The 13,972-nt window shown below is 35.7% G+C and overlaps 1 protein-coding gene across 8 annotated transcripts in view; it reads left to right on the top strand.

The window, feature by feature from the left end:
* Nucleotides 1–13,972, top strand: part of LOC5570721 (BMP-binding endothelial regulator protein) — a 261,551-nt gene that overhangs the window by 76,357 nt on the left and 171,222 nt on the right. The gene's annotated exons all lie outside the window — the stretch shown is intronic.

Genomic DNA, 13,972 nt, shown 5'->3' with positions numbered 1-13,972 from the left:
CAGTTATTAACTGAGAGCTTTCTTTGCCAAAGTTGTCAGTCCGCATGGTGCGAGAGCGAAAAAACGGACTGCGCTTCTCAGTTAGTCCGTATGCAGTTATCATAGCTGAAAGTGGATTGTGGCTGCTCAATCGAGGATGCAGGATCAATTGGTGAGCTCGTTTCATGCTTTTATTCCAAAACTGTAAAATAAAGGGCGAACATGAAATTATTGCGACACATTCAACAGGGCATAACTTTTCTACCATTGGGTAAAAGTCAACCAAATTTTGCACACTTTCTCATTGATGTGTATTGTTCACATGCTGTCAAACCGGAAGTCGTGTTATTCGATTTAACGAAAATGGAGGTGAACCAACGCGAGTCGAGAGAACAAATTCTTTTCAAACACCTGGAATTTCCTGACCTGTCGCACCGGCAGTTGGGAAAAATGTTGATCATTCACCATTCAACCGTCTCCAAAGTGCTGAAGCAGTTTCAGGAGCGTAAGACGTTGGACCACGGTAAAGGAGCTGGAAGAAAACCGGGACCGGAGATTAGAAAAACGGAGGGAAAGGTGAAGCGAATGATTAAAGCAAATCCCAACGTCTCAAGCCGTGCTTTGGCTTAGAAGATCGGCATGTCGCAGAGTTACGTCCAGAATGCAAAGAAGAGAGCTGGACTACATACATACAAGGCAAGTGTGGGCAATAAGTAGTGAATCAATACATGTATATATATCCAAGATCACTGATAACGTTATTGAAACAGACAGCCACCAACATGTATAGCAAAAGCGTACCATAATTCTACCTTATGAAATTAACTCGTATCGTTTTAAATCACATGAATGTTGTTTCATAAGAAAGTGGGCCATTTTGCATTAAGACGACTCGCCTAAGGACGTTTCGTATAAAGACATTTGGCATTATGGGCATATCTCATAAACCAGATTCACAGAAGATCATCTAGCATTTTGAAGAAAGCATATGGTTCTCATTATGCCAATGTCCATTATACGAAACGTTCATGCTTCAAATTGTGTGAAACATACTGATTGGAAATGTCCCACTCAAATAAGATAGATATTATGAACTTGGAAATATAATTATTTTTGACGCCATACTATACAAAAATCGGCTAGAGTGCAGCGTGTCGATGAAGCTCGCACTAGTTAGCAATGTATACCTGTGGAGACGAATTTAGTCTTTTGTTATATTCAGTATGTATCTCTATCCAATTTACGAATCGTTCACTGATTACGTCCCGTGAAAACTGTTTCAATTTTTATGCGAAATCTATCAACAAAAAATATCAATCCCTTTATTGTTCAAAACTTCCCCCTTTCTCTTAAAGCATGACGTGCTCTATAGACGCTCCTCTAGCACATTAGCGCACACTTCGGTCGTCATGAGGAAATACGTCTGTTCGTCGAAAACCAAATATACCTGGTAGCAAAAGCAAAAACAGCTTTTTTCGGCAGAATAATGAACAGGCTGATTATGTTTGTTTATTGGCCGAAGCTCAATATACTCACCTCCTCCTAGTCGGCTAGTCGGAAAAGTTACACAGAGGATTTTCCGTTGGTTTGTGTAATTTATATGCGGCATAGGTATACTCAACTTGCAACAACTCAAGCTGCTCGCGGGGAGTTCACAACGGGTGCTCGCAGGTTTTTCGGGTCTGTCTGAAATTGCAATGGAGTACCTATATGAGTGTCTGCTCTCAATTCAAGGTTACTTCTGATGCAAATGAAGCAGACTATGTTTACAAACAATTTGCGAAATCACAATTTTCTTGGGTGCGTATTCAGATGATCAATCTGTTTTATCTGTATTTATTCAGACATTCAATTAATGTCTTATTATTGGCTTAACATTATTACTAATTTTATTTAAAATTTGCTTCAATATTTTTTATTGGATACTTTGTGTGACTAATTAATTCTTTACCAGAGATTGATGTTTATTTTAAGTCCTCTGTAGAGCATTCTGCCTAGGATCACAACAGCTAATCCATATTGGTACAGCATGCAACATGGTCGGCCTAAAAAGTTGTTTGTAGATCCGAAGCTTGTTCGCAGAGATAAAAATTAATTTTCTTTTTATAACAATCAAACAAATAGTGCTCGAAGGTCCACAAATTTGTACAAACTAGGCATTACTCCATTTTTAGTGAATTATTACATCTGAAAATCATTTTAACGGAATCAATAAATTACTTTCTTGGGGTTTCTTGAGAAACATGTAAAACAAAGATCATTGCTCTTCTTCTTCTTCTTTCTGGCGTTACGTCCCCACTGGTACAGAGCCTGCTTCTCAGCTTAGTGTTCTTATGAGCACTTCCACAGTTATTAACTGAGAGCTTACTATGCCAATGACCATTTTTGCATGCGTATTGCGTGTGGCAGGTACGAAGATACTCTATGCCCTGGAAAGTCGAGAAAATTACCAACCCGAAAAGATTCTCGACCAGTGGGATTCGAACCCACGACCCTCAGCTTGGTCTTGCTGAATAGCTGCGCGTTTACCGCTACGGCTATCTGGGCCCTCAGGGATCATTGCTCAGAGGATTTAAATTTCATTTTTTTTAATGATAATGCAAATCAGTTCCCAGAAAATCGTCAGAAGAATGGAATGCTGCAGAAATCAGTAGCAATCTGATGTTCAATTAGACTAGTAAGACTTAAATGAACCGAAATTCCAATCTTCCAAGTGCTAGAATTTCGTCATTATAGGTTTATATTTTTTAGATTTAGATTGACAATCACTTTATGGAAAATTTGAAATGTTACAAGGACATGATCAGAATCGAAGTCAGTGTGAGTAACTAGTTGGCTACAAAGTTGATTAGAGTCACACTTATCAAATAAAACCCTGCCTTTGGAATATCCATTGAAGAAAAAAAACTTAAACTTATGGTGAGTAATTTTCCACAAGCCAGATTACAAAAAAAAAGAACTTGTTGTTCAATGTATTGAGAAGGTATATATACAACTATGAAATTATATTTATCAAACAGTGTATTAACAGAAACACCCAAAGTTTCAAAACATTTGGTTTTAGATCACGAAAAAGTTGGTATTACATACACCTATGAATGATGATAGGAACTCCATTCCATGGCGATCATTCCGACAAACGGATAATTTCCGTTGATGTAGACGAGGAATAGAAATTATGATTTTTCTCAATTAGGGATTGTGATATATTTGTCCTTGTCTTTTACTGGAATATTCTAGATCAGTTCTTAGGAAATCGAAAGTAGAAGATATCTGACAATGCGATGGTGATTTATTGCACTGAACTGCATGTCTCTCGCCACATTACGTCGATTTCCAATCGAATACTCCTAGATGATATGTGAATATCGCATACTCAAGCAATCTGTTAAAAATACATGAATTAGTTTATTGAATTTTTCCGCTCATGGGTGGCAACAGTGAGTGGCCCTTGGAATCAATTAGCGGGGGGAAATAAATCTAGCAGAGTTTTGTCAGATGGCAACATAAATCATTCGGTAGACGACAGTCAACATTGTAGGTTTCTGGTCTACAGCAAGCAAAGAAGATCAGCAAGTTTTAAATGTGGGTGGCCATAATGTCCATTGTGAATTGAAATGAATGTGATATGAACAAGGGTATGAATATATTGTCCTCAAATTACCTATATTGTATTCAAGAAATCTTGTGTGGCAATTGTTTTAAGTTATGGCTCCAATCAACGTGAACAGGCAGATGCTTGCTTGTCAGTTGAGAGTCAGTACATTTTGTCGTTCATGGCAACGAAAACGATTTTTGTTTTTTTAGGCGAATACAAATCACTTAGGGTCGTATTTTTAGGAACGAATTTAATCTAAGTTATGCATTGGGGTAATCCAGATCCAAAAGCTATGAACTGTTGAAATCGGTTAAAAAATCGCAGAAATATTGACGAAAATTATTTGCGTGCGGCTCAGGTGAACCCAAACTTTTGCACGATACATACATCATACTAGGGGTGAATCCAAACTTTTGCATGATGACTTGAATGACTGTTTCATTGATTTTAAATACTTTTCAGATTTTTCCGCCAAACTTTTGTGAGCGCTCCTCAAAGAATATAAGATTATGGGTCTAATGACACACTGATTTAAAATTTTGGTCGATGCTGAGGAAATTGGACATGTTTTTTCAATGTATTTTTTCTAAAATGTTCAAATAGAAATTTAATAAATGATATTTTTACAACTCATTGTCTTTCGAATGCGCCATAGAGCTTCAATTGGACGTGTAACCACAGAGATATGGACAAAACACTTTTCTATGTTTTTTAGGGTGTGAACCCAAACTTTTGCACGTGAGTTTTGTGGGCTTCGTAGCCGTGCGGTTAGCGGCGTCAGTCGTTTAGGCGTATTGTGCAACGGAGTGTGGGTTCGATTCCCGCCCCAGTCGGAGAAAACTTTTCGTCAAACGAAAAATTCTTCACTGGTCCATTGGTCGTTCCGTGTGTCCGTTGTCTAATGTTAGTTATGTTCAGTCTGTACAGCCTATGGCTGAAGACGGTGTAAATTGTCTTTTCTTTTTTAAATGGCCTAGAAAGTATGTGCGCAATTGTGCACGACTTCGATAACAAAAATCATAAGACAGGTCGGAATCGATTACCCGGAGACTCGATTATCCGGGGACTCGATTATCCGGGATTCGATTATCCGGAATTTTAGACTCGATTATCCGGAATTTGTTTTTTGATGTTCTTGTTTTTAAAATTTTTATGCATTAATCTGAGATAATTTGGTATTGCAATATACAATATGAATGGTTTTGCAGTTTTAAACTATTTAAGAAAAGGGAGGTTTGAAAAAATGTTTTTTTGTGTATGCTGATCAAAAAATTTGTCTTTCTTGTAAAGACCTCTACTGTTCTTGAAAATAATTTCTGGCTACGCCACCGCATCATATAGATACAACAACGAAAAAAGATAATATTTAAGTTCTTTTATCGAAGATTTAATTTTTTTTTCTTAGTGATTTGATTATCCGATAATCGGATAACCGAGTTCTACCTGCATTTTTTTTTTCTAGAAAACAAAATTTTTTGAATTTTTGTATCTCCCTTTCTGCCCATAACTGCATATTTGTAGCATTCGACAAAAGTAGGCATTGAGTAAATGAAACATTAAGTGTGCATTTTATGGCAGTATGGAAGGAAACTAAAATTTCTAAAAATTACCAGGAACTCAAAAGTGCTTATTTGAGGTTGATATTTTGTACAACTGATATCACATACTAGGAGAATAGTCAGAAAATAATTCTGATATAAATTTTATTGCTATTACATTACGAGGCTCATTTATAATCTCAGTGTGACTGTTATACGGTTATAATTACCAATGTGACAAAACAACTTGGTATTTTTTTCGAATTTTCTAGAACAATCTCAAAGATTTCAGTAAGTTGATCGAAAGTACATATCATTTGATGACTCTTCATGGTATTAACTCCATTTTGTCAAAAATGTCGAATGTGACTGTTATGCAGTTATGGGCAGCTTTGGTGTTCTTAGATCTTGTTCGATCAAATAACGTTTATAAATGTTAACCTTATTCAGATCTATTTTTTTAATTTTTATAACGAGCAAAAAATATTTTATTAAAAATCATTCGACTGAAGAATTCAATGTACATTGTTTCCAAAATATTTCACGAATTTTGATGTTCATAAGTTGTTTGCGTTTGCTAGAGAAACCTTGAACAAAAATAAAAATTCATCAAAATCATTTGTTTTTTCTCCAAACAAGACAACACTACGAGGTTGTAACCTTTTTAGTATTTTGAAAAAGAATTAAGAGATCCACATTTCAGATCAACTTTTTTTTTATAATATTCACCTATTTGGAGTTTATACATGTTTTAACGTTAATATAACGACTTGCTTCTGACCATTTTGAAATCGACCGTAGATGAAATCGGGTATTTTGATTGTGTTAAATTTTTATATACTTAGTTTTTTAATTTTAATTTAAATAGGAGATACTCTTATCAATAATCCTATCGGCACTGATAATTTTTTTTCAATTTTTTGTTGAATGTACCTTCTGCTCTAGCATTGATTTTGAACAATGAGATCTTTCAGAAATAAATTAGAATTAAAAAAGGAAAGGTAAGTATTTTAAATTCATTCTTGGTTACCGCTATTCATTCTTGGTGAGACTCTCGAAGGACCCAAACAAAGTCCATTGTTTGGTACGATATACTTCTTTGTCCTTCGAAACAAAAATTGTCAGCGAGAATGAAGTTGAGTTACTGATGAATTGAAGCCGTCATCGTGTAACTTTTTCAAGATATTGTATTAGTTGTCCTATAACTTGTCAAACAATTATGACAAGTCAGACAAATAATTCACAAAAGCTCTTTCTACCGTTATGTCTCAAATTGCTCATATGACTCATAATCCACAGGGCCCAGATAGCCGTAGCGGTAAACGCGCAGCTATTCAGCATGACTAAGCTGAGGGTCGTGGGTTCGAATCCCACCGGTCGAGGATCTTTTCGGGTTGGAAATTTTCTCGACTTCCCAGGGCATAGAGTATCTTCGTACCTGCCACACGATATACACATGCAAAAATGGTCATTGGCATAGTAAGCTCTCAGTTAATAACTGTGGAAGTGCTCATAAGAACACTAAGCTGAGAAGCAGGCTCTGTCTCAGTGGGGACGTAACGCCAGAAAGAAGAAGAAGAAGACTCATAACCCGAATAGAGGCATTTTCAATGTTATCAATCGATATTTTCACAAGAACACAAGAATTTGAAACACAGAATAATTGATCGTCATGTGAAGAAATGGGTGGTTTTCTTGAAAGATCATTAAAAAGAATCATTAAAAATTATGTTCAAAGTTTGAGACAACACGCCATTAGGATTTTTTTTCGAATTTTATATTTTGCGCGTTTTTAGTGTAATTCAGTACGTGGGCATCCAACTTTAGTTGAAATTGTTGATGAGATTTGTAGATAGTTTTGATTGTGTTCTATCACGTGCCGGATTATGATGTCCTGAATTAGCAAATTTTTAATGGATACGAATCTTGTCTAGTTATCGGTCAGGTTATAAAATTTGGCGGTTGGGGAATTGACTTATCTTTATTGTGTATAATAATCGAGATTGCCACCATTTCATTCAACCATTACCCATTGCATAGTGAGAGGAAACTTCCATAAAATTTAACAACATGTGCTAAATTTCTGGTAGCAATTTACATAATTAAAATCACAGAATTAGATCCCTAATACCAGAGTTACAGAATCAGAATAACAGAATCAAAATCATCGTAGCATAAGCAGAATTAAATCATAAAATATTACAGAACCAGAATTGAAAAATCAGAATCCCAAAACTAGAAACACAGAAACACAGAAACACAGAAACACAGAAACACAGAAACACAGAAACACAGAAACACAGAAACACAGAAACACAGAAACACAGAAACACAGAAACACAGAAACACAGAAACACAGAAACACAGAAACACAGAAACACAGAAACACAGAAACACAGAAACACAGAAACACAGAAACACAGAAACACAGAAACACAGAAACACAGAAACACAGAAACACAGAAACACAGAAACACAGAAACACAGAAACACAGAAACACAGAAACACAGAAACACAGAAACACAGAAACACAGAAACACAGAAACACAGAAACACAGAAACACAGAAACACAGAAACACAGAAACACAGAAACACAGAAACACAGAAACAGAACAACACAGAACACAGAAACACAGAAACACAGAAACACAGAAACACAGAAACACAGAAACACAGAAACACAGAAACACAGAACACAGAAACACAGAAACACAGAACCACAAAACACAGAAACACAGAAACACAGAAACACAGAAACACAGAAACACAGAACACAGAAACACAGAAACACAGAAACACAGAAACACAGAAACACAGAAACACAGAAACACAGAAACACAGAAACACAGAAACACAGAAACACAGAAACACAGAAACACAGAAACACAGAAACACAGAAACACAGAAACACAGAAACACAGAAACACAGAAACACAGAAACACAGAAACACAGAAACACAGAAACACAGAAACACAGAAACACAGAAACACAGAAACACAGAAACACAGAAACACAGAAACACAGAAACACAGAAACACAGAAACACAGAATGACACAGAATGACACAGAAACACAGAAACACAGAAACACAGAAACACAGAAACACAAATCGATGAAGAAAGACAGATCATTGCAATTACGCTGATACCAAATGCGAGAAAAATGTATCGTTTTTAATATTCCATGAATAGTTTTACAGGGTAACTACTACCTGTAAAAAACCTGGAAAATATGGAAGTATCAGGGATTTTTTCAACCTGAAAAAAAAAACAAACTGTAATTCTCAGGGAATTTCGATGACAATCAGAGAAATCATTTTGAGGCAGTACTTCATGGTAGAATATGTTCACGACAAAGGATTTTCACGTCAAAACCCAGAGCAACCGAAAACAAATTTGGCTGCGCTGCTATCAAAACGTGTCTTGAACTGTTCAGTGAGGATCCTTTCGAGTATGAAATTGTATCGACTTATCAAAGCATGATTGACGTTTTAAATAGAGATATTGGTATTTAATCAGTAGTCGAGTGAATCTATTGAGAACATTTCAAATAATTTTTTGAATTTGACCTTTGTTTGATTATTGAGTTTCCCTTGATTTTTGTTTTAGGAATTTCTCCGGCATTTCATCCATTCTTAACACTTTACAAAATTCAAGAGTTCATTAACGGTTCCACACCAGTTAACACTACAGCAAGAAACCCTCCAATCATTCTTCCATATATCTTTAGGAATTTCGTCTTTTTTCCAGTGGTTCATTCACAAAATCCTGCGAGATATTATCCAGAGCTTTAATTGATTTGTTTTCTTTTTTAATTATCTCAGCAATAATCCTGAAAATCTTGTACAATTTCCTCCAGGGTGGCTTCCTTTTTCATCAAGAGTGACTTAAGAGCTTATACAAGTTTAACAGTAGTTACCCTAAGATTGGTTTTAGGAACACGCCACAATTTTTTTTTTTCAACTATTCCCCAGCTTTCCGGTAAATTTCATTCACATTTTCTTGGAGGAATACAGGATAAACTGCTGGAAGAATTCTCGATGTTTTTTTGAAAACTTCTTGGAGATATATCTTAGAATTTTTGAATGACTTCCCAAAGAAATCTTTGGAGTAATTTCTTGAGGTATTCTTAGAGAAATTTATGGTTAAAATCTTAAAGAAATTCTGAAGGACAATTTTGTAGAATATCCTGATAAATCCTTGGAGACATCTGGAGTAGTTCTTGGTTGAATATTCCAACATGTTTTAAACGGGAGTCTTGAAGGATGTTCCAGAAAATATTTTGAAGAATCACCGGACGAAATCCCGGCGGATTAAGGGCTTTCTCGAAAAACATATCAGAATTAATATATGAAGGATTTCATGTTGGAATCACTGTGGTAATTTTTGAAAAAATCTGGTTTTGATTTGAGGTTTAAAACAATTTTTGTGAAATTCCTTAGGAAAGTTCTTGGAGAGATTTCATGGGACATAATCACTAAATGAACTTATGAATAAAAAAAATCTCTGAAATAAAGTTATCTTTCCAGTCATCTTACCTAAAAAAATTAATTGTCGTAATGTCACTAGAAAAAAAAAGAGTTTTATTTATTTCCTGCACAATTTTTAAAATTATTGGAAAATATTTGATTTAAGAAATAAAAAAAGATGTTGGAAAAGTAATCTGGAATTAAAACAACTTTAAATTTAAAATTTCGTAACAATTATGATTAATCCCCTTTTTTCCACAACTGTAATCGACTATTTTATTTTTTACAAAAAAAAATAGTTTTTATTGAAATGGCTTGAACATATAGGGTAAATTGTTCGAAACTAGTCCAAAAAATACTTGTTTTTCAATAGAAAAATGATTGTTTATCTATAATTTTAATATTGAAACTGTTAGTCTGATGTGTAAAGAATCATATTTATGTAACTATTCAATTGTATTTTTTATTGTACTATTTAATTCAGTTTTTCTTAAGTTCGTTGAAAATCAATGGAGCTCTGGAGCTACCATGGGGAAAAAAGGTTGAATTAAAACTCTTCAATATTTTCGAATCAAATGTCACAATTCATCATTTATCTTAATAACCACATTTAAAATTGTACAGGTTGGACGCGATTAACCCAAGGCTTTATAATCCGTATTTCTATTATCTGGAAAGTTTTACAGATTATTTGTATTAATTTAGATGAGAATGTACCTTAAAAAAGGTAGCAGTTAACTTTCGTAACAACTATTAACACGATTCATTTAATTTGAGATATTTCAAATAATTTCGCTATTTTGCAGGTCAGAACTGCATGATTACAAAAAAAATCGGCAAAATTTGTTTTAATTTTAACATTTTTTTCTCTGTTCGGATGCGCCACTGCGACTAGTATTTAGATCTATTGTGGCATTATTCGCATCCTTAGTGTATAGTGCATGTCGCATTACTCCATTTCCATTGATAGGTAATGAAGCATCGATTTCTGTACAGTTCTTGTTATGATTCCTCAGATATTGATACAAATCGACTATGATGAAAAGGTCCCGCTATTTACACCCTTCATAGAAATTTACATCTCGGCGAAGGCGCGCCCCTTAGCAAACATAATCGATCAAATTTCTGAGAAACCAAATCGGTACTACTGATATTTGACCATGCAACGGAACTCTAGTCCCATCCTTGTTTCGCTTTTAGTTTAGTCCCAGAAAAATACTAGAAAAAAAGGGGCTTTATGCTAGCAGCAAAACCGAATCAAGCTAGGAAATTTGTTTAGTAATCAGAATTCACGTGAGTCCTTGAATTACCAGTACTTACAGTCCTTGTTGAGTTAATACTCATGATTGTTATCCTGGCTTCAAGTGTAGTCTCGGGACTGACCAACTTCGAGTCTTTAACCATCTGCTAGGTAAAATAGATTAATTTTCAGAAACTATTGCCAGTAAAAAGTCCTTTGTATCGCGAATCCTTGAATTATCAAAACATATTACCCTAGCCCGACAAACAAGATGAGACTAGGGTTCAAATTGGTAGATCTTACCCCGTAACGCACCACGAAAAGGTGATCTACCCGCGTTACGGGTAAAGTAATACAATTTTAACATATTGTCACAAATCCACATAAAATTTTACTTTTGCGCCCATGAAGTTATCTTAGGTATCCAAATGACCCATGGAAATTAATGGTGCATAATTTTTTTTTTTGCACGAGAACGCAGTAGATACTACAAAAACATTCAAGTAGAAGCCCTTGAAAGTTTCGTTCATTTTGCGATGATTGACAGAGCTCTCACAAACGAAATAAAAAATTCCGTCATTGGCAAATAAAATTCATTTGAAGAAAACTTAAACTTTGTTATGCTTAACCCCTTCATATTGGAATATTGAATATTGGAATAGCTTCAGCATGCATGCAAAAGTGTCTAGAAGTTTTTGAATTGCTATTAAATTTAAAACAGTTTAAAATTTGTCATTATTTTGGTTTATCTATATAAAATAAGAAGATTTCTTAAACCTGGAATTATTTTGTGAAACCTGGGAAAACTTGGAAATATCAGGGTATTTCATTTCGGCAAACGAGTAGACCTGTTTAAGATCTATAAGACGTATCAAAAATGTGAAAGAAAAGTGATTCTACTAAGCATTTTACCAGATTTCGGTGTCTGAACGAATGGTACAGAGTTTTTGTTTTGATGCACGAGATGAGAATTGTGCATCATTTGGAAAAATTGTCTTCTTTCGCCCATGAAAATACATTTTTGTACCTCGAAGACAGTAATGCAACTGGAATACATCTATCACCAAGACGCTGATCTACGATGTCTGAAGTGGCGGCCAAGATGAAACGCCGCCTTTGTGTTCAGCTTTCGTGCAGCCATTTACGCGTGAAACAGTTGGAAACTGTAGAATCACGACTGCCATCGTGGTTAATCCGGTTGCGATTAGCTATTTATATGGATTATAATTTCCGCAAGAATGTTGCGCATTCTAAAATTAGCACAGCATGGGAGTATGTATTTCAAGTAGGAGAGATGGGCGGGCGCGTAGGTTGAAGGTGCTACATTCCAGTGACATCACGGTTGGGGTGGAAGATCATTGAAACCACCTGCTGCAGTCAACGTCGATGGATGGCAGCTGACGCAAGATCGGAGACGCGGAGTCGCGAATCAGGTGATAGATGTTTGGACTGTTGACGGGCGCCAGTGCTACTGTTTGCTTTCATGGAGATGTGATTTTTTGTTGTTTGACTTTATCGATGGAATCTTGCTGGAATTTGAATATTGTGGTAGGATGGCAGAGAGATGCGTCTGATAATTTCTTATTTTTTGTACAACATTAGAAATTTGATTTGAGCCATATGTTCCTGGAATTAAAACTCGTTTTTTCTCTATTCAAATCCATTATGTTGATCTGCCACTACCTATTACTACCATACACTTGATCATTAGGGTATGGCTAATTTTTGAACACTAAGCTGAGAAGCAGGCTCTGTCCCAGTGAGTACGTAATACCAAGAAGAAGAAGAATAGCTCATCAAATCTAACCTTTACTGAGCAGCCAAATGCTAGTCTGAACTTCTTCATCGACATTCTCAAAACACACAAAAAAAAAACAAATCCGGTAAAACTAATTCAACCATTTAAAACACAATCTATTTGTTTTGAAAATAATGTTTAATAGATTTAAAATATGTTGAGTTTTCATGGACACTTCAGTAGTTTAGTATTTTGTACAACACTGGGGAAGAAAGCTCGCTTGACATGCAGCGCATCATCGGGATGGTTCTGGTGATAGCAAAGTGCAAAACTTTTTTTTAACTAATACTAGTCATAGTTTTAGACAAAGTTAATGTTCTATAAATGATTGAAAATATCAAATTATGTCAACTTTACTTAAAGTCATTTTTTAGGTATAACTTGGAAATTTTCCTTTAAGTCGTTGCACTACCTATGAATCTAAACATTCTTGACTCAAACTTTAAGATTTCTCATTAAATTTGATTTGATTTCAGAAGAGCACACCAATTTTTGAGAATTGAAAATTCTCGAAAAATAAGCCCTACCCTACTGATCATGATAATCATCTGGCACGATGAAAAGCGTGATTCGCTCAATTATTTGAGCACTTGTTTGTTTTTGCTTTGAATTGTGGATACCAATTTTTCGGGTTTATTCCAATCGTTGTTTGCTCTTCACTTAATGGCGTTAGAGTGCGCGTTCCATACCGGTCCAGTCGCTCAGCCATTCTTTCCATTGTCATAGCTGACCGAAGTCTTCTGGGCTTCTTCTAAATCCTAGCGTTTCTTGGCGAAGTAGATACGTGCGGCAGCGTGCATTCTTGAGAGATCTCAGCAGCGGCTGTTGATGGTTTGTCTTGTCTGTGAGATTCCATGGCAAAAGGAGCCCCACAATGCCTCTTTCGATGGGATGAAGTGGGCACTTCTGTGGGATTCAATTGGAACGGATTTTTTGCCTTTTCCTTTTGGTTGACTCTTCTGGTGTTTCATTCGGGCTTCGCGAACACCACGGTTCAGACTTTTGAGGATAACAAGAGAACAACACTAAACTTATACGTATACTGAAGCTCAAGTAACTGTTTTATGCGAATCAAAAATTATTCACGTTTTTTGCATGGATGACTCTAAATTGTTTTCCCCTTACCCAATTCCTCTGATTGGTAGTGTACCAGGTGTAAATCGGGCTTTTTGCGATGATAATGGCACCAGTAGTGAGCACTATTTGCGTGCGTATCCAAACAGTCATGAGGGCTTTCCACTGGTCGTTCCATCACCATATCGCGGCTTAGAGAAACGAAGTTTCACACGTTTTAATTAGTTCCGCGTAGAGGCGCCATTGAGGCTGAGTCTCGTTTTTGCAGGTATCA

The sequence above is a fragment of the Aedes aegypti genome, chromosome 2 (assembly GCF_002204515.2).
Source record: "Aedes aegypti strain LVP_AGWG chromosome 2, AaegL5.0 Primary Assembly, whole genome shotgun sequence".
NCBI lineage: Eukaryota > Metazoa > Arthropoda > Insecta > Diptera > Culicidae > Aedes > Aedes aegypti.
Note: the sequence above shows the minus strand (reverse complement) of the source record. Positions and strands in the feature narration are given on the sequence as shown.